Source organism: Pseudorca crassidens, chromosome 10 (assembly GCF_039906515.1).
Source record: "Pseudorca crassidens isolate mPseCra1 chromosome 10, mPseCra1.hap1, whole genome shotgun sequence".
Lineage (NCBI taxonomy): Eukaryota > Metazoa > Chordata > Mammalia > Artiodactyla > Delphinidae > Pseudorca > Pseudorca crassidens.
In genome coordinates, this window is record NC_090305.1 from 92,758,682 (window position 1) to 92,781,033 (window position 22,352).

General features: G+C 36.4%; 1 long non-coding RNA gene across 1 annotated transcript in view; it reads left to right on the plus strand.

The window, feature by feature from the left end:
- The window catches only part of LOC137232668 (uncharacterized), a 118,741-nt gene that overhangs the window by 56,985 nt on the left and 39,404 nt on the right, over window positions 1–22,352 (plus strand). The window contains exon 2 of the long non-coding RNA XR_010947130.1: window positions 937–1,057. This is a non-coding gene — a long non-coding RNA (uncharacterized lncRNA). The remainder of the gene's footprint in view (window positions 1–936; window positions 1,058–22,352) is intronic.

Genomic DNA, 22,352 nt, shown 5'->3' on the forward strand with positions numbered 1-22,352 from the left:
TTACTAGACTTACACTTAAAATCCACATGCTTCCAAGAGATATTTGAAGTTGCAAGACAATATATTTACACTAAGTTAAAAGTTTCCAAATGGTCCTATCATTTGATATAAAATAATTTTTATCAAATGTGACCTACGTGAGTTTATTCTATACTTTTTTGAGATTATGAGCTTTATGAGCTGCTTACTAGATTTCGCTTTTGGAGTAAAGGCTGAACAAACACTTTATCTTGATTTCATTTATCACTGGAAAACTTAAATGTCAAAATAAATTAGAGAAAATTGTGATGTGATCACAAAGGAAATGTATGTCTCACACTTGAAAGATAATACTTCCAGAAATTAAGTTCCAGCAGAAATTTTATACCACAATATTAATTTTAGTTCTAGTAACAATAGGAAAATAATGTTTCCCAATGAATATATTCTCAATATATTGAGAATAATACTGATTTAAAAAAACACTTAAAAATCCATGAAATGTATAAAATCACTGTTAATATATATAAGATAGAGTAATATTTTACTTTTTTCCTAATGGTGTAAAATCAAAAATAAAAGTCACCAACAGAATTGTGGGAGTTGATTTAACATGTTTTTAAACCTCTCTAACATTTCAAAAAGAACCAAATTTAAAATTATACTCATGAAAGTTTTAATCCACATAGAATACATTCAATTGAATTGTACTCCAGCCCCTACACTACTACAGCAAATGACATGTATTTCTAAGGTATGAATTGAAATTATGGAAATATGAGCTGAAATTATGGAAATTTACAAACTACACATATATATATAAAGTAGACCTTTAGGTTGCTTTATTTAGGTTAATATTTTAATATCAACTTGAATGAATATGCAACAATTCATACATACTTTACAATATGCATGTTTGTATATTTGTCATTTCATGACATTTTTTTTTTCTTTCAGACTGGAAGATAGACATTTTCCTTCCGGCTGATTGTATGGGAGAAATTTTGACCTCAGAAAGTGGAAATGAGGTTGCTTTGGAAATTGGTAATTCTGCTGACACTCATAAATACTTATGCAGGTAAAGTGTTCTATTACTATGAGTTTTGTTTGATAATCTATTGGCATTTTATTTTTTTCTGCAGGGGAAGCAATTTTCAAATACAAAATACTTATGTTATTTAAATGACTAAAATGATAAAACTTTGAAGGTAATCTCTATGGCTAATATAGAGAGTTTAATCCTTAAAAAATAAATCAAGTGCCATTTTTAAACAGAACTAAGATTATTTCAATTATAAATTGTCACATGAAATTTTTATAGTAAAAAATGTGATTAAGTAATTTTCTTATCAATAAACAATGAAGAATATTTCTTTTTTATTTCCTTTAGAGTGGTCTTTAAAAATTAAAATAGAAATGTATATTTCCCCTCAAATTTAGAATTTGGTATGGATAAAAAAAAAAGCTATATTGGTATAGAAGAAAAAGTAATATAGAATTTCACATCAGAAGTAGAATAACTTTAGAAATATTTTTCTTTGCATTTCAATGATATATCCTTTCACTCAACTAAAATATATTAAGTCTGTGTATCAGTTAGCTTTTGCCATGTAATAAACCATCCCACATCTGAATGGATTAAAATAACAAATTACCATGTATTTAGTTAAGTCTGTAGGTTGGCAATTTTAAATGGGATCAACTGAGCTATTCTTTTGATTTTGCCTGAGTACTTTACATCTGTGGTTAGCTACTGGGTCATCTGGGATCTGGCTAGTCTAGGATATTCTCAGCTGAGAACACTGGGCTGTCTCTGCCCTGGGCCAAAGGTTCTTTCATCCTTTGTGAGTCTGGCTTCCTTCACATAGTGCCTGCTCAGAGTTCCAAGAGAAATCAGAAGTATGCAAGTTTTTTTAATGTCAAGGCTTGTTAACTAAAACAATGTCATTTCTGCTGCATTCTTTTAACAATTCCAAGTCACATAATCAGTCCAGATTCAAGAGATATGAAAATATCCTGCATCTCTTGATAGAAAAGCCACAAAGTTGCACTGTAAAGGGGCATGGAAACAGTAAAGGGGATACTAGTAGCTGAATTTGTACATAATCAACCATAGTCTATTAAGAACACAGAATTCTGTTCTGAATTTTCAAGCTTACCTATGTGAGTTGCCACAGAGCATGGATATTGTCCGGGTCATTTGATTGCCAGAGCAGCTCTTCTATTACAACACACTGCTTCCCATCAACTGTGGTAGTGGATACTATTGAAGTTTCCAATGTTCATGACAAAGCCCTAATATATTGGGAGGAACACAGGAACAAACATAGTAACTTACAAGCCAGAAACACAGTAATTGTAAGAGACAAATATTTAATGACAATTCTAAGAAGTGGAAAGATTTCTAATCTTAAAAGCTATGAGAAGGCTAAAATATGCAGAAAACAACTATTAGAATCAGAAAACCATTTAAATAAAAGTATTTTGACTACTAGAGAATCTAGTGGCTAGAAGTGCTTCAGCCATATCATCTTTATTCAAAGTTATAACATTATTTTGATTCATGTCACTTCTAACTCTCTGTAACAAAGAATCAGAGTTAAATAACAATATTTTTTTGTAATAGATGAAAAAAGAAGCTGCATCAAGGTGCCCCCAAATTATACATATGTGAATAAAAATTATATTTCTACCCTCAAGTTTCAGCTTCCTGTCAAAATTTACATTAACATTTTGCCCTTTAAATATCTATATTGAATCAACACAGTATCTCTAGAAGAACTTTTATAGTAAAAAAAATAAATTATCATTTTCAGAGCACATATCAGATCTGAAAAATCCTCAAGTTCTTCTGTTAACTTTTATTTATTGAAACCGTATGTGATTCAACATGTCTTTTTGCTTTATCCTAAAGGGAAAAATAATCATATATCCTTGGTGTACAATTTTCTTGTGAAAGAACAGATTGGATCTTTTTTTGTAAGCCATAGCTATTTAAATAAGATAATCTGAGCTAAACATTGCCCCAGAGGTAAGGATGCTGATAATGATATACACAAGAGAGTATTGCTTTAAATCTGCTTGTTTTTTTTAGAGATTTCATGGTGTGTCTCCCTACTTGCAGATACTATGCTAGTTTAGAAAATTAGATTCTCTAATGATATACTACTCTTTCTATGTGTATATGTAATATCTTCTTTGTTTTTCTAAAACTTGCCTTTGATTCATTCTGAAAGGCCAGCAAATCTTTCACAATTATGTGCTTTTTCCTTCCTATTTTTACGGTTACAGTCTTTTCAAAATGTTAACATTTTAAATCTCTCCATGCTCTAAATTAAAATTTTGCCACCAATCTCTTCTCCTGTTCTTCTTCTTCTTCTTTTTTTTTTTTTAAATTAACTTTACTTCATCTAACTCCTTTACTATGAACATTGGCCTTTAGGCTTTTACCATGAACCATAATCTACCCAGACACACTTTATGGTTCTGGAACATTTTTGAAGTTATGGGTATTTAAAAGTTCTATTGTTCTATTTTAATATTTTTAAAATATTATGAGAAAACCATTTAATTAAGAAACATGATTGCTAATTATATACTCTTTTTTTTTTTTTTTTTTGGTAGTACGCAGGCCTCTAACTGCTGTGGCCTCTCCCGTTGCGGAGCACAGGCTCCGGACACGCAGGCCCAGCAGCCATGGCTCACGGGCCCAGCCGCTCCGCGGCATGTGGGATCCTCCCGGACCGGGGCATGAACCCGTGTCCCCTGCATCGGCAGGCGGACTCTCAACCACTGCACCACCAGGGAAGCCCACTAATTATATACTTTTTAATTATTTCATTAATGTGTGTGGTAGGCTAAATAACTGCCCCCAAGGATATCTAGGACCTAATGTCTGGATCTTGTGACTTTTACATTAAGTAGCAAAATGGATTTTGCAGATGTGACTAAGTTAAAGATATTGAGATGGATAGTTTATCCTGGAATAACTGAGTGGGAAATCACAAACGCCCTTGTAAGAAGGTGGCAAAGGGGGATTTGTCACAGAGCAGAAGGCAATGTGATAAAAGAGGAGAGAGAGATTTGAAGATGCTATGCTGCTGGCCTTAAGTATATAGGAAGGGACCATAAGCCAAGAAATGAGAGAAATGAAGCTCTAGAAGCTTGAAAAGGCAAGGAAACAGATGTTTTCTCTTTTGGAGGGAGTATGGCCCTGTGGATACATTGGTTTTCACCCTGTGAAACCCATTTTGGACTTGGGACTTCCAGAACTGTGAGAAAATAAATGCGTGTTGTTCCAAGCCACCAAGTTGTAATTTTTAGAGAAGCCATAGGAAACTAACGCAACGTGTTTTTTCCTCGCTAACCTTTAAGTTCCAGGAGAGCTGAGACTCTATCTTCCTGGCACTTGGTAGGGATTCCGTAAATACTTGTTGAATGAACTAATGAATGAATTAGATCCAATGCATTGGTCCTATTTGGATTATCATCAAGTAGAAAAGGTTTAGTCATATAATTTCCTCTGAGGAATAATTGTTCCGGTGTATCCCTGTACGACTGCCCCTATGTTATGTTATTATCATAGAATTTTAGAGATGAAACTCTAGTAACATTTGAAAGTTTCGAACTATGTCCTATTTGAAAGTAAATTTCAGGAGAACAGAGATTTCCATCTGTTTTATTCTCTGCTGTTTCTCCATTGCCTAGCATATGGTTTGTAGATATTTATCAAATTAATTAAATAAAGCAATCCATTCAATTCAACAGATAGTTTTAGTACCTTAGATGTGCCGGGCACTGAGCTAGATATTGACCTTCACCAATAAGAGGGCTATGGTCCCTGTCCTCTTCAGCCTAAAAATGGAAACAAGCAAGTAAGTCAACAATTGCAATAGAGAAAGTACAACTTGCTATTTGAAAAACATAGTAGGGAGCATATAACATGGAAATGTTCTAAGAGGACATCTGGTGTTTTTGTCAACCCTCAATCCATTTCTGCTTCCTCTGATAAAGAATATTTGATTTTTATTGAGAAACCAATCTTTCCTATCAGTCTCTGTAGTTTGAATGAGATTGGTATAACCTCATGATCAGCCAATTGGCATATTCCATCCTCCCTCACCATACTATTTGGTTCAGGATATATTATATCCAAACAAATCCCTGGGCTTTTGCTAAATTAAAATGACAGAAAGACATTGCCTCTGTGCTGTTCTAGTTAGTATAAAGATGTACCAAGGACTGCTATGAAGGAAGAGTTGGCCTGGAAATGAAATTCACACAGAGGCAGAACAATCCAAGGGAAGAAAGGCACAATTTCTTAACTTTATCTTTTGAACTTTAAGCAATATAAACTAATAAGGTGCCCTTTTCCAATTTTAGGCTAATTTCCATTGAAATTCTGTCCCTTGTGATGGAAAGAATCTTGTCTAATACAGGTTAAAAATTGTTTTTAACGTATGTTAGTGAACATTAGTGGAGGAGTTAGATTAGAAATGGAATTCCACTTGAGATAGATATCTACTCCTTGCTGGGAATGAGGAATAGAGAAAATAAAGGAATGGAGAAAAGGCACAATATTTCCTGGAAGGATAAAAAGCATCAAGAGGCTTAATATAGACTCAGAAGGTTGATTTTCAGCCCCCAAATTACTGAACCATCTATGTCTCAGGGTTGGAAAAAACATAACATTAATGGGGTAATTGGAGACCACATTGATCAATGGAGGAAAACCGACAACTCTGTTTTCTTTTCTTGTAGCCAAGAAAGTTTTCATGAAGTACGGGAAGTTTTCATGAAAAAATATTTTATGCTTAAATAAATAGTAAATGAAGTGGCTGGAACAAATCTGTAGGGTATAGCAGAAGCTAAAAAAATCATGTAGGATCAGATTTTGTTGATGTTAGAATGTCACATGCGTAGGAAACCCAAGGTTTACCGATGTGGTTAAGTGTTAAATTTTCCAATGGTGAAAAAAAGGCTCAGAATGTACTATATGTTATTATTCATTTAAGTCTTTCATCTCACTATGATTTTCATATAATATTTGATAAATTATAGACAGATTTCACAATTTAAGTCCAAATCTTTAAAAATTTGATATTTTTTAAAATACTAAATACTTGATTAGTAAGGTAAAAGTAATAATCAGCTAAATCTTGTGCTATATATGTTATGAGTTAGAGATGGCACAAGTTTAGACCCAGAACCTCATAAAAACTCTGCTGTCCTTAAGAGTTGTGTCAATGAAGGTCAAATGGCTGGTATTTTAGACTCAAACCTAATAGGAAATAGCAAACATCACTAGTTATAAGGGATTTAATAATATCATCTTAAGAATTTCTGCCTAATAAATTCTCTTTTAACTTTGTTACTTTAAGAAAATATTACAGCTTAAATGGTAGTTTTTTAAACAACACATTTGGTTCATAAATATATGTGGCTCATTTGTGTGCCATCTGTATTTCTTTTCCTATGGCCAAACACTTTTGTCCGTAACTTGTAAAACTATGACTGAACATCTCTTTGGTTAGTCCTGAAGAAGTACTGCTTATGCAGTATGAGACTCAGTTTTTCCAGAGAGAAACTGAATAATTCAAGGACGTGAACAGGAAGCTAGTCACATTTATTGGCAAAGCAGGATTAAAGGCCTCCTGTAGGCATGTAACTATTGTATTATGTCATCAGGGCCTAATGAGCCACTTTCTCTCACTGTATTAATTACTCTTGAGGAACAAACTGAGACTAAAATTATAAGATGTTGTTCCTGCCACTATTTTTATGTAATATCTACCGATAAATGTAGTTATATTATTTTCAAAACTACTCCAGAGTAAATGATTCTTAAAACTTGAATCAATTTGTTTCTAGGGATTATACCAATGAAGAAAAAAAAAAAAAAACTGTTTTGTCAGTGTTTTTGCACAGCATCCCATTTTACAAATGGAGTAGCCTTAACGTGAATCTGGAGAAAATGTACCTTCTTCTAAATACTCACAATCAGGGGTCTGTGATAAGGGGACATTGAAAAGTATGTATGACTGCTTGAATTTTACTCTATTTCAAACATAGTTTCTATTGAACTGAGAACCAGAGTAATTGAACTAGCTGACAAAGAAAGCCACAAGAATGGAAATATGCACTGTGACCAAGATTTCTTCAAAGAAGACGATGTTTCACACAGCAAATCCATGAAAATTGGCAGGTGTAATAAACCTGCTTTACTTAAGGATACCAGAAGCACTTAATGGATATTCCTTTGGGTCAGAGTGTGATAAATATTGAGTACATCACAACCCACACTCTGCCTACAGTCTTGTTCAGATTTATTCTTAGCATAATAGCGCCTTTAGGAATGGAACACCAGGCTATATTCTTAAGTCAAGTGACGTCTTTGCAATTTCTACTGGAGATGGGCCAATTAAGAAATGCTGAAAATCCATTTTTATGCAATGCCTACTAATAAAGGTAGCTGTATGATAATCAAATCTTTTTCAAAAGTAATTGATTCTTTAAAAAATTTTTTTAAACATCTTTATTGCAGTATAATTGCTTTCCAATGGTGTGTTAGTTTCTGCTTTATAACAAAGTGAAACAGTTATACATATACATATGTCCCCATATCTCTTCCCTCTTGCATCTCCCTCCCTCCCACCCTCCCTATCCCACCCCTCTAGGTGGTCTCAAAGCACCGAGCTGATCTCCCTGTGCTACTCGGCTGCTTCTCACTAGCTATCTATTTTACGTTTGGTAGTGTATATATGTCCATGCCACTCTCTCACTTTGTCCCAGTATTTCCTTCCCCGTCCCCGTATCCTCAAGTCCATTCTCTAGTAGGTCTGCGTCTTTATTCCCGTCTTGCCGCTAGGTTCTTCACAACCTTTTTTTTCCTTTCTTTTTTTTTTTTTTGGTTCCATATATATGTGTTAGCGTACAGTATTTGTTTTTCTATTTCTGACTTACTTCACTCTGTATGACAGACTTTAGGTCCATCCACCTCACTACAAATAACTCAATTTTGTTTCTTTTTATGGCTGAGTAATATTCCATTGTATATTTGTGCCACAGCTTCTTTATCCATTCATCTGTTGATGGACACTTAGTTTGCTTCCATGTGCTGGCTATTGTAAATAGAGCTGCAATGAACATTTTGGTACATGACTCTTTTCGAATTATGGTTTTCTCAGGGTATATGCCCAGTAGTGGGGTTGCTGGGTCGTATGGTAGAGCTATTTTTAGTTTTTTAAGGAACCTCCGAACTGTTCTCTATAGTGGTTGTACCATTCCCACCAACAGTGCAAGAGGGTTCCCTTTTCCCCACACCCTCTCCAGCACTTATTGTTGTAGATTTTTTGATGACGGCCATTGTGACCGGTGTGAGAGGATATCTCATTGTAGTTTTGATTTGCATTTCTCTAATGATTAATGATGTTGACATTATTTCATATGTTTGTTGGCAATCTGTATATCTTCTTTGGAGAAATGTCTATTTAGCACTTCTGCCCATTTTTGGATTGGGTTGTTTGCTTTTTGATATTGATCTGCATGAGCTGCTTCTATATTTTGGAGATTAACCCTTTGTTGGTTGCTTCATTTGCAAATATTTTCTCCCACTCTGAGGGTTGTCTTTTTGTCTTGTTTATGGTTTCCATTGTTGTACAAAAGCTTTGAAGTTTCATTAGGTCCCATTTGTTTATTTTTGTTTTTATTTCCATTTCTCTAGGAGGTGGGTCAGAAAGGATCTTGCTGTGATTTATGTCATAGAGTGTTCCGCCTATGTTTTCCTCTAAGAGTTTGATAGTGTCTGGCCTTACATTTAGCTCTTTAATCCATTTTGAGTTTATTTTTGTGTATGGTGTTAGGGAGCGTTCTAATTTCATTCTTTTACATGTAGCTGTCCAGTTTTCCCAGCACCACTTATTGAAGAGGCTGTCTTTTCTCCACTATAGATTCTTGCCTCCTTTATCAAAGATAAGCTGGCCATATGTGCGTGAGTTTATCTCGGGGCTTTCTATCCTGTTCCATTGATCTATATTGCTGTTTTTCTGCCAGTACCATACTGTCTTGATTACTGTAGCTTTGGAATATACTCTGAAGTCAGGGAACCTGATTCCTCCAGGTCCGTTTTTCTTTCTCAAGAATGCTTTGGGGCTTCCCTGGTGGCACAGTTGTTGAGAATCTGCCTGCTAATGAAGGGGACACGGGTTCAAGCCCTGGTCTGGGAAGATCCCACGTGCCACAGAACAACTAGGCCTGTGAGCCAAACTACTGAGCCTGCATGTCTGGAGCCTGTGCTCTGCAACAACAGAGGCCATGATAGTGAGAGGCCCCCGCTTGCCACAACTAGAGAAAGCCCTTGTACAGAAATGAAGACCCAACACAGCCATAAATAAATAAACAAATAAATAAGCGAAGCATTTGAAGCCCTTTAAAAAAAAAAAAAAAAGAATGCTTTGGCTATTTGGGGTCTTTTGTGTTTCCATACAACTTATGAAATTTTTTGTTCTAGTTCTGTGAAAAATCTCAGTGGTAGCTTGATAAGGATTGCATTGAATCTGTAGATTGCCTGGGGTGGTAGAGTCATTTTCACTATGTTGATTCTTCCAATCCAAGAACATGGTATATCTCTCCATTTATTTGTATCATCTTTAATTTCTTTCATCAGTGTCTTATAATTTTCTGCATACAGGTCTTTTGTCTCCTTAGGTGGGTTTATTCCTAGATATTTTATTCTTTGTGTTGCAATGGTAAATGGGAGTGTTTCCTTAATTTCACTTTCAGATTTTTCATCATTAGTGTACAGGAATGCAAGAGGCTTCTGTGCATTACTTTTGTATCCTGCAACTTTACCAAATTCATTGATTAGCTCTAGTAGTTTTCTGGTAGCATCTTTAGGATTCTCTATGTATAGTATCATGTCATCTGCAAACAGTGACAGCTTTACTTCTTCTTTTCCGATTTGGATTCCTTTTATTTCTTTTTCTTCTCTGACTGCTGTGGCTAAACATACCAAGACTATGTTGAATAATAGTGGTGAGAGCGGATAACCTTATCTTGTTCCTGATCTTAGTGGAAATGGTTTCAGTATTTCACCATTAAGGACGATGTTGGCTGTGGGTTTGTTATATATGGCCTTTATTGGGTTGAGGAAAGTTCCCTCTATGTGTACTTTCTGGTGGGTTTTTATCATAAATGGGTGTTGAACATTGTGAAAAGCTTTCTCTGCATCTATTGAGATGATCATATGGTTTTTATCCTTCAATTTGTTAATATGGTGTATCACATTGATTGATTTGCATATATTGAAGAATCCTTGCATTCCTGGGATGAACCCCACTTGATCATGCTGTATGATCCTTTTAATGTGCTGTTGGATTCTGTTTGCTAGTATATTGTTGAGGATTTTTGCATCTATGTTCATCAGTATATTGGCCTGTGGTTTTCTTTGTTACATCTTTGTCTGGTTTTGGTATCAGGGTGATGGTGGCCTCGTAGAATGAGTTTGGGAGTGTTCCTCCCTCTGCTATATTTTGGAAGAGTTTGAGAAGGGTGTTAGCCCTCCTCTAAATGTTAGAACTTGCCTGTGAAGCCACCTGGTCCTGGGCTTTTCTTTGTTGGAAGATTTTAAATCACAGTTTCAATTTCAGTGCTTCTGATTGGTCTGTTCATATTTTCTATTTCTTCGTGGTACAGTCTCAGAAGGCTGTGCATTTCTAAGAATTTGTCCATTTCTTCCAGGTTGTCCATTTTATTGGCATATCGTTGCTTGTAGTAATCTCTCATGATCCTTTGTATTTCTGCAGTGTCACTTGTTACTTCTCCTTTTTCATTTCTAATTCTATTGATTTGAGTCTTCTCCCTTTTATTCTTGATGAGTCTGGCTAATGGTTTATCAATTTTGTTTATCTTCTCAAAGAACCAGCTATTAGTTTTATTGATCTTTGCTATCGTTTCCTTCATTTCTTTTTCATTTATTTCTGATCTGATCTTTATGATTTCTTTCCTTATGCTAACTTTGGGGGTTTTTTGTTCCTCTTTCTCTAATTGCTTCAGGTGCAAGGTTAGGTTGTTTATTTGAGATGTTTCTTGTTTCTTAAGGTAGGATTGCATTGCTAAAACCTTCCCTCTTAGAACTGCTTTTGGTGCATCCCGTAGGTTTTGGGTCATCATGTTTTTATTGTCATTTGTTTATAGGTGTTTTATAATTTCCTCTTTGATTTCTTCAGTGACCTCTTGGTTATTAAGTAGTGTATTATTTAGCCTCCATGTGTTTGTATTTTTTACAGATTTTTTTTCCTGTAATTTATATCTAGTCTCATAGCCTTGTGGTCGCAAAAGATACTTTATACGATTTCAATTTTCTTAAATTTACCAAGACTTGATTTGTGACCCAAGATATGGTCTATCCTGGAGAATGTTCCATGAGCACTTTAGAAGAAAGTGTATTCTGTTGTTTTTGGATGGAATGTCCTATAAATATCAATTAAGTCCATCTTGTTAATGTATCATTTAAAGCTTGTGCTTCCTTATTTATTTTCATGTTGGATGATCTGTCCATTGATGAAAGTGGGGTGTTAAAGTCCCCTACTATGATTGTGTTACTGTCGATTTCCCCTTTTATGGCTGTTAGTATTTGTCTTATGTATTGAGTAGCTCCTATGTTGGGTGCATAAATATTTACAATTGTTATATCTTCTTCTTGGATTGATCCCTTCATCATTATGTAGTGTCCTTCTTTGTCTCTTGTAATAGTCTTTGTTTTAAAGTCTATTTTGTCTGATATGAGAATTGCTATTCCAGCTTTCTTTTGATTTCCATTTGCATGGAATATCTTTTTCAATCCCCTCACTTTCAGTCTGTATGTGTCCCTAGGTCTGAAGTGGGTCTCTTGTGGACAGCATATATATGGGTCTTGTTGCTGTATCCATTCAGCCAGTCTATGTCTTTGGTTGGAGCATTTAAACCATCTACATTTATGGCAATTATCGATATGTATGTTCCTATTACCATTTTCTTAATTGTTTTGGGTTTGTTATTGTAGGTCTTTTCCTTCTCTTGTGTTTCCTGCCTAGAGAAGTTCCTTTAGCATTTGTTGTAAAGCTGGTTTGGTGGTGCTGAATTCTCTTAGCTTTTGGTTGTCTTAAAGATTTTAATTTTCCTGTCGAATCTGAACAAGATCCTTGCTGGGTAATGTAATCTTGGTTGTAGGTTTTTCTCCTTCATCACTTTAAATATGTCCTGCCACTCCCTTCTGGCTTGCAGAGTTTCTGCTAAGAGATCAGCTATTAACCTTATGGGGATTCCCTTGTGTGTTATTTGTTGTTTTTCCCTTGCTGCTTTTAATATTTTTTCTTTGTATTTAATTTTTGATAGTTTGATTAATATGTGTCTTGGCGTGTTTCTCCTTGGATTTATCCTGTATGGGACTCTTTGTGCTTCCTGGAGTTGAGTAACTATTTCCTTTCCCGTATTAGGGAAGTTTTCAACTATAATCTCTTCAAATATTTTCTCAGTCCCTTTCTTTTTCTGTTCTTCTTCTGGGACCCCAATAATTCAAATGTTGGTGCATTTAATGTTGTCCCAGAGGTCTCTGACACTGTCCTCAATTCTTTTCATTCTTCTTTATTCTGCTCTGCAGTAGTTATTTCCACTATTTTATCTTCCGGGTCACTTACCCGTTCTTCTGGCTCAGTTATTCTGCTATTGATCCCTTCCAGAGAATTTTTAATTTCATTTATTGTGTTGTTCATCACTGTTTGTTTGCTCTTTAGTTCTTCTAGGTCCTTGTTAAACGTTTCTTGTATTTTCTCTATTCTATATCCAATATTTTGGATCATCTTTAATATCACTATTCTGAATTCTTTTTCAGGTAGACTGCCTATTTCCTCTTCACTTGTTAGGTCTGGCGGGTTTTTCCTTGCTTCTTCATCTGCTGTTTCTCTGTCTTCTCATTTTGCATAACTTACTGTGTTTGGGGTCTCCTTTTCGCAGGCTGCAGGTTCGTAGTTTCCGTTGGTTTTGGTGTCTGTCCCCAGTGGCTAAAGTTGGTTCAGTGGGTTGTGCAGGCTTCCTGGTGGAGGGGACTAGTGCCTGTGTTCTGGTGGATGAGGCTGGATCTTGTCTTTCTGGTGGGCAGGTCCACGTCTGGTGGTGTGTTTTGGGGTGTCTGTGGCCTTATTATGATTTTAGGCAGCCTCTCTGCTAATGGAAGGGGTTGTGTTCCTGTCTTGCTAGTTGTTTTGCATAGGGTGTCCAAGAGTGTAGCTTGCTGGTCGTTGAGTGGAGCTGGGTCTTGGCGTTGAGATGGAGATCTCTGGGAGATTTTCGCCGTTTAATATTTCGTGGAGCTGGGAGGTCTCTTGTGGACCAGTTTCCTGAACTTGGCTCTCCCACCTGAGAGGCACAGCCCTGATGCCTGGCTGGAGCACCAAGAGCCTGTCATCCACATGGCTTAGAATAAAAGGGAGGGAATAAAAAAAGAAAAAATAAAAGAAGATAAAATAAAATAACATAAAATAAAGTAAAATAAAATAAAGTTATTAAAATAAAAAGTAATTTTAAAAAAATTAATAAAAAGAAAAGAAAAAGATAGCAACCATACCAAAAAACAAATCCACCAATGATAACAAGTGCTAAAAACTATACAAAAAAAAAAAAAAAAAACAACCAGACAGAGAGAACCTTAGGACAAATGGTAAAAGCAAAGCTATACCTACAAAATCACACACAGAAGCATACACATACACACTCACAAAAAGCAAAAAAATGAAAAAAAAAAATATCGTTGCTCCCAAAGTCCACGTGCTCAATTTCGGATGATTCGGTGTCTATTCAGGTATTCCACAGATGCAGGGTACATCAATTTGATTGTGGAGATTTAACCCGCTGCTCCTGAGGCTGCTGGGAGAGATTTCCCTTTTATTCTTTGTTCACACAGCTCCTGGGGTTCAGCTTTGGATTTGGCCCCACCTCTGCGTGTAGGTTGCCTGAGGGCGTCTGTTCTTCGCTCAAACAGGACGGGGTTAAAGGAGCAGCTGATTCGAGGGCTCTCGCTCACTCAGGCCGGGGGGAGGGAGGGGTACAGAGTGCGGGGCAAGCCTGCAGCGGCAGAGGCCGGCGTGATGTTGCACCAGCCTGAGGCGTGCGGTGCGTTCTCCCAGGGAAGTTGTCCCTGGATCACGGGACCCTGGCCGTCGCGGGCTGCACAGGCTCCCGGGAGGGGAGGTGTGCATAGTGACCTGTGCGCGCACACAGGCTTCTTGGTGGTGGCAGCAGCAGCCTTAGCGTCTCATGTCTGTCTCTGGTGTCTGCGCTGATAGCCGTGGCTTGCGCCCGTTTCTGGAGCTCCCTTAAGCAGCGCTCTGAATCACCTCTCCTCGCGCACCAGGAAACAGAGAGGCAAGAAAAAGTGTCTGGTCCAGACTTTTTCCCGGACTCCCTCCCGGCCAGCTGTGGCGCACCAGCCCCCTTCAGGCTGTGTTCACGCAGCGAACCCCAGTCCTCTCCCTGGGATCCGACCTCCAAAGCCAGAGCCTCAGCTCCCAGCCCCTGCCCATCCCAGCGGGTGAGCAGACAAGCCACTCGGGCTGGTGAGTGCTGGTTGGCCCCAATCCTCCGTGCAGGAATCTCTCCGCTTTGCCCTCTGCACCCCTGTTGCTGTGCTCTCCTCCGTGGCTCTGAAGCTCCCCCCGCCTCCGCCACCCGCAGTCTCCGCCCATGAAGGGGCTTCCTAGTGTGTGGAAACCTTTCCTCCTTCACAGCTCCCTCCCACTGCTGCAGGTCCCGTCCCTATTCTTTGTCTCTCTCTGGTTTTCCTTTTTTCTTTTGCCCTACCGAGGTACATGGGGAGTTTCTTGCCTTTTGGGAGGTCTGAGGTCTTCTGCCAGCATTCAGTAGGTGTTCTGTAGGAGTTGTTCCACATGTAGATGTATTTCTGATGTATTTGTGGGGAGGAATGTGATCTGTGCCTCTTAGTCTTCAGCCATCTTGAAGCTCCTGCAAAAATAATTGATTCTTAAACCCTAAATGAAATTGCTTTTTAAGAATGATAACAAAATGTAGAAAAAAAAATGTTTTTTCAGCATTGGAAGGAAATGACTTATGTAGACAAGATATTGTATAGGGAATGTAGACCCCTTAGTAGAAAGGAATGTGAGGAATTGCATTTTTAAACTTAAGTCTTTGAAGAAAAGGGTCAAGGATTCTATGGAAGTGATAACATCAGGTAATTTTTTTTAATTTTAGGGGTACCATAAATAGTTATTCCACAAATTGAAAATAACATGGGAGATTGATAGTTTTTTTTTTTTCCACTTAAATCTCTCCTCAGATTTAAAATCAAACTTCTTACCATGACACTAGACAATCTGACTTTTGTCAACCCCTTCCATCTCAACTTATACTAAACTCCCCTTTTTCCATTATATTAGAGCCATTATTCTTTCTTAGGCTCCCAGAAATTTCAAAATTGTTCCTTAGGGTCTCTGCAGTTGCTGTTCAGTTGCCCAAAACACTGTTCTCCAAATCTTTCTCCAAATTTTCTCTTTCCATTACACCTACCTCAGATCAATCACCTCCATAGAACGACCTTCCCTTAGAACACTGTGGAGGAAGTCAGCACCTAGTCCCATCACTGGCCCTACTCTTATCAATCGTATTTTACTGTCTTCAGTGCACTTTTTACTGTCTGAAATTAGCTTATTTATTACTTGTCCATTTTCTTTCTACATCTTGTGGAATATAAGCTCTGAGTAGATAAAACTATTTCCAGTCGTATATATGACTGCATCTTTCATGCCTAGAACACTGCCTGATGCATAGTAAGCAATCAATAAATATTTTGAAATAAGTGAATAAATGACTGACGTCTCAAAGTAAGCCCCTATGACTACTTAGGTGTAATCCAATATTCCCAAACACTTTTAGAATTTTATTGGATATTATTAGAATCCACTCTTAGGAATAAGTGTTTTAATCACAACACATAATTTGGTCTCAGATAGGTACTTTTTTGCTTTTAAAACAAATCATGATATACAATGAACACATAAAGCTACCCCTAATTTGTAAAGCTAATACAGTTTGCTCAGACGCACTTGACCTACTCAGGAATAATGTTAGTGTTGTTTGTTCAGGAAGTAGCATATTGAACACACAGCCAATGCTATTTTAATATTATTGTGTAGCAGATGCCCATTGATATTGTGTCATAAATAATATAAACGTTTAAAACCTTTGTGTTGTATTTTACCTCAGGATACATTTGTTCATTCCTTTTCCAGTTTGAGGGTCATCTGTCAAGCCAACCCCCCATTACTCTGCCCAAGACTTTTATAGTGGTCTCCTAAGACTTCTCCCTATTTCAAGACATCCTTTACATCCTTTCCAAGACATAGCTTATTGACACAGACTCCTGTGCAGACAAATCATAAAGCACAGCTGATTTTGTCATTACTCTGTGTCAAGACCTTCACAGATCCCATTTCCTATGAAGTTCAAACTGTCTAATCAAGCATTTAAATGCAATTTCCTTCAACAAATATTGAAAGTTTTCTAGTTAATTCAATTCCACCTGTGTCATGAGCCATGTCTTCCCTTACTCTCCTTCATGTATCCTTCATTTAAGTCAGACTGTACTACTAGTACGATCTCTGCAGTTTTTTTTTTTTATTCCCAAGTCTCTCCTCATATGGTTGTCTCCACTTGCATTGTCTTTCTTCAGATCGATTTCCCCCCAACTGAAGGCAAATCCAACCTTTCTCAGCCAAGTTCAAATGTGACCTCCACTCTGAATAATCCTCCAAGGAACCAATAATTTCCCTTTCTCCTTAACTCTTAAGAGGAATTTTATCATTTCCACACACTTTGCTTAAAAGATGTCATTTTTCTCAAATATATACTCATTCTGAGATATATATATATATATATTATTTTGCTCTTGTTGAAAATAAGTTAATAATCATGGAATGTCCAGTTCTAAAGGGAAAAGAAAGACTAACCTTTGATATTTGATTAGTTATATCTTTTACCTAGTGTTTTATAGTTTATAAAGTGTTTTACATGCAGTGTTTCATCTGTGCTTAAAAGTAGGCAGAGGAAGTATTATTCTTTCTTCTATAGCTGGAGAAACTGAAATTCAGAGGTACAAGACTCATCAAGGACCATAGGACTAGAAAATAGCAGAGTTTATGAAAAGAATCCAATACTCAGATGAAAATTTTGTTCAGTATTTATTCAAGACTTTGCTTCTCAACATAAATTCAAATTTATGTAACAGTTGGCTTTTTCAGGTTGGTGTTCATTGTGTAAAGAAGCTAGCTTCTGTTCAAACTATAATATGATTTAAAGAGATAGTCACCAAAATTCTATGACCAGAAAATAAAGTAGTAGTTATAAACATATAAACCCAACAAATCTAAATTTATATTATAAAACACACAAAAATCAAAGTTAAGGAAAGTATTAGATAAAATAGACCGGTATAGAATGCCTAACATTTTCTTCCCTCACCATCAATGGTTCATTTTGTACACTCTATAGGTGCAAACCACCTCACTTTGGAGACTATGTATTTTAAATATAAGAAAGGATGTGTCCTAAGTGGAGAGGTTGACAGGGAAAGAGAAAACTATCTGTATTTACAGAAATTCTCCTCAACTCACCAGAATAAAAGAGGAGTTGGAGGTAGAAATGCAGTCACATTTTTAAAACCATTGTTAAGGCAAAAGCAGGTAAAATTGGGGAAAAAAATAGATTTAATATACCTCCTTTCATTAAAAATACATGCAAACCTTAAGAACACCTTTGCAATCCTACAGATATTGTTTAAAACTATAGGTATATGTATCAGTTGCCTATAGCTGTCTATATACCTACCCCAAAATTAGTGCTTTAAAACAACAATTCACTATTTTTTTTGTTGTGATTCTGCAGGTTGTCTGGATATTTTCTCTGCCGGTTTCACTTTGTTTGGCTTATGTGGCTTCACTGAATTCGAATCAGAGAAAACTAGAAGGCTGGACAGAGAGAGAGAGAGAGAGAGAGAGGCTAAACTACCCAGGGCCTCCTAAGTCATGATAGGGAGCTACATTTTGTTCAAAATAACTCCTAATTATATGATTTTTTTGCAACTCTATTATCTTTTATATAACCTTTTTCTTTTTTTTAAGTGAACACATTAGTATATTTTAAACTACTGTGAGTTGACAGATCACTTAAACTATGTGGAAAAATTCTGGTTCTCAAACTTCACACTGGAATCACGTGAGGACCTTTCAGAATACTATGCCAAAGTCCCACCCTTAGCAATTCAGATTTAATCATGCTCAGTTTGGTTATTGAGATTGAGTATGAATATCAGCTCAATGAATTTTCACAAATTGAACCCACCTAATGTAACCAGTACTCAAGTCAGGATGCAGACCTAGGCTGTCATCCTAGAAGACCCACCAATCACAGCTGAGAAAAGGATAACCACTATCTGACTTCTAATCACATAGATTAGGTTTACATTTTATATGTAAATTATATGTAATACAAAATATCTATATCATATATGTATATTAATAATTTATTTAGCCAGGGATGTGCAGGAAGTGACTTGTGGCAGCTCTTGAGAGCTGAGTGCTACTTTCAGGAATTTTGTAAGCAAGTTATTAAACACAGCCATTATTCAAAGTTAAATTATGTCATCTTAAAAGTAAAATAATTATATTAAAAAGTAATAAATATTCAAAACTCACTACTTCCTAATTGCTTTACTACATTTTATTATTATTTATGGTCTTGAAGTGGTTTATATGTATAGTACCTGTATGGTGGAAATACTGTATCATGAAGAACTACTGTATCTCTCTTCCTAAATCCTCATTCATGGTGATGTCATGTTAGCTTGAAATCAGCCACAGGAGTATTTATACCATAGAAAGTGGCAAATGCTACAAATCAGGGCTTGATTGAGTGCTGATGCTGAAAGAGTTTTCAGTAATGAAATAATTTGTAAAAGGGTGAGAAATTGTTTAAGATTATATAACATATCAGATTTAATGACAATAACGTGGAATAGACTTAGTGGATTGGAACGCAACTCCAACTGTCAAGTCATTGTTGAATTGAAACAAGTGATTAGCTAGGAGTATATGCATTCAGTAAAACTTAACAGAAGCCTTCTGTGAGAATAAATCGACTTTATGGAATTTATAACAGAGTATTGTATATTTTATTATTATACTTAAATTGCTAACATTCATTGTATTAATATTATTGATAATAAACATATATATACATACATGCGCACACATATATAGGTATACAAACACATATATATGTGTACACAAACTTTTTTTCAGAGAGGAGGCTGTTAAACATCTGCTAGTGTGCTGCTTCATTTAACCATTATAAAAATTTTTAGCCTTTTTATTAGTGGAAGTATATCATGTTTATAGATTTATTAGAGACCCAGATCATGGTGACCTTAGGAATATATACAATATATCCAGAATATATATATATATATATATATATATATTAATCAATATATTAAATATCAACTTTCTACAGAGAGGGAGAGAGTTGATATTATAATTGTTTTTGTTTCTTTTAGCATTAATTTAGATTTTGATATTTTGTTTACTCTACAGAATTAGTGCTAATTTCAGGAACAAAGATAATAGATTTTGACTCTGTTAAAAAAAAACTCAATCTGAAAATATACCTATTAGGTTACCAGAAAAACAGATGAAGAGAGTTTCTTTCCCTCCCTGTAATTAAAAAAATTCAAACTTGCATTTCCTAAAACTTGCAGCTAACAATAGGTGTTGTCTGCTCACTTTGCCAGAAACTCACAACGAAGAAATCTGGTATATACAGAATTCAATCAACATTCGAATAAAGAACAAACTCTCCCTGAATGCTCTGACCACCTTTATAATCAGTTTTCAACCCTGAGCCCGGGAAACAATGTCAATTTATTTCAAAAAAGAGCAGGAAGCTTTGTTTATTTTAGTTTGTGTGGTTTACCTATATTTGCATGCACGGAAATTAATAGAAAGCACTTATATCAAAGAACACAGAAGTGCTACATTTGTGATAAGAGCTTTACAGAGCCACAATAGTACAGCTGGAAAGGGGAGAGGTGCAACCTCTACACAGAAGTCTTATTCAAAATCACCAATAATTGAAGGAAGAGCGTTTTCTGGGAGCAAATTATCAAAATCTACTGGGTGGTCACAGCATCTCTTAGTAACTGTCAATTGTCCTTTTACTTTGTACTCTTTATGTAGCAATGCTAACTGAATCGAAGGCCACGGGTATAATTTAGTATACCTAAATTCATGGCGATACACTTATCTTGCTTACCCAGACTCAGAGTCTCTCTTAAGTAGAAGTTGACAATTTGCCAAATGATTTGTTGTTGTGTGATAAAATATTTGTGGAAGCTGGATCATGCTTTGTGTTTGAGAACACATTTCCAGAGTCCAAAGCATGTGAGGATTGATGATGCTGATGGGCTGTTCAGAGAACTGGTTCCAGAAAAATCATCTTCTATTCAACTGCCAGGTTTTTCTGTTTACTTCCTGGCTGGACATTCTGCCCCTTTGCACCTGCCCATTGCCTATATTTTTACTACATCAAAATCACTCCAAATGAGGGTGTAGGAATAGAAAAGAAATGAGATGCTGAAGAAAAATGAGACCAGGGACAATAACCTATGCCTGGGGACTAGCCTCTCAGCTTATTTCTGATTTGGCCCTTGAAAATATTAGAGTTTATAATCTCTGTACCAGCAGACCTTTCCAGCCCTGATATTCAATGATTTTAAGATGAAAAGTATTACACAATTTTACTATTTTTTTGACATATCAAGCAACGACAGCATCACTTCTTTTAGCTAAAGGGCACTTGGGAACACATCTCTGAATTGTATTTATCCATCTTATGCTACAGAGTGAATTGCTCTGTGCTGTTCTTTCATCAAACATTTTCTGATTGTTATTTTGAAATTATTTTCAAGAGCATCACTGATGGAATTTAGTCACAGATGGGTAATGGTTTTTAAACTCTACTGTTGTTGTCAAGTTGTTGAATGCTACAATTCCATGGCTAAGGTTGTGCTATACCCAAGTTCCAGCTTTGAAAGCTCATTGATTAGCCTGCCTGTCTGTCAGTGTGGTCAAATTGGTTAATTCAGTGAGACACTCAGACACTCCAGACAAAGTATTAATGTAAAGAGATAGCGTGAAACACATGTTTAGCAGCTGATGTGTTAAGAAGGTAAACATTTTGCCAATATATAGTCGTTGAATTCTTGCTTATTTTCATTAGAAAACTGAGTGAAGATCAGGGGAAATCTGAATCCAGAGATAAGAAGGACCAACAAACTTGGCTTAGCTAAAACTAAATTTCCCAAATTTCCTTTCCCTGTATGGTTCTGGGTTGGAGTTGATTAAAAAGGAAATTGAGTGAAATTCGGAAGGTGGAAACGACAAGTTTCTCTGAAAGCCACATGTAAGTAACTGTGGTGAGAGAGAGATGTTGATAAGCTGAAGAGTGTGTCCCTGTCTCCTTCCTCATAACCAGCTTTTGTCCCAACTGCTGGCACTGATGACCAACAGTGACCCCAGGCCCACTCCCAGTTTCAGAGATGACAGTCTATACCAAGGTCTCCTCATGTCCACTCTGGCAGCTGGACTTGCAACCCTTCCAGATCCACTTGTAAGGTCTGACTTATCCACCTGCTCCAGTGCCCAAGAGGGCTTGTTGATAACATTACTGCAATCCTTCAGCTTCCACTTTTGGACCCTTAGTACTCCAGTTTCTCTTATAACTGTACAAGATCTTCATCCTGAAATAAATCCCCTATACTCTATTATTCATAGTGAGTTTGCTTTCCTGACTGAACCCCAGACTAATACAGTTCAAATTTGTCATGCTTGATGGGGGAACAATATCCAAATCACTATAACGTGGTTTCCCCTGTGATGTCTGATGAGTGTTGAGGTTCTCAGGGAACTTAAATTTTCCATGTACAGTGTGACTGGTATAGTGAATAAATCCTTTGCAAATAGTATGAAAGCATAATACTCAGAGTATTGATATTTTTATCTCAGCTTCTTTGTATAGAAGCTCCCATACCATTTAGTTCTCAGGTAGCAGTCCCTACTTAACTGCCCTAACCTCTTTTAAACCTTTCTCTATCGCAGAAGCCAGCCTTGGCCCTATTTCCCCAAGTTCCAAGCTTTAGAATGAGAGAGCATGCTGTTTCACACTCAGGAACAAAGGGCTGAGAGTATTTTAAATCAGTGTTCCTCTGGGTTGCCTTACTGTTGATTTGACCATGATTTTTAGTGCTTTCACCCAAAGAAAGAAAAATGCAA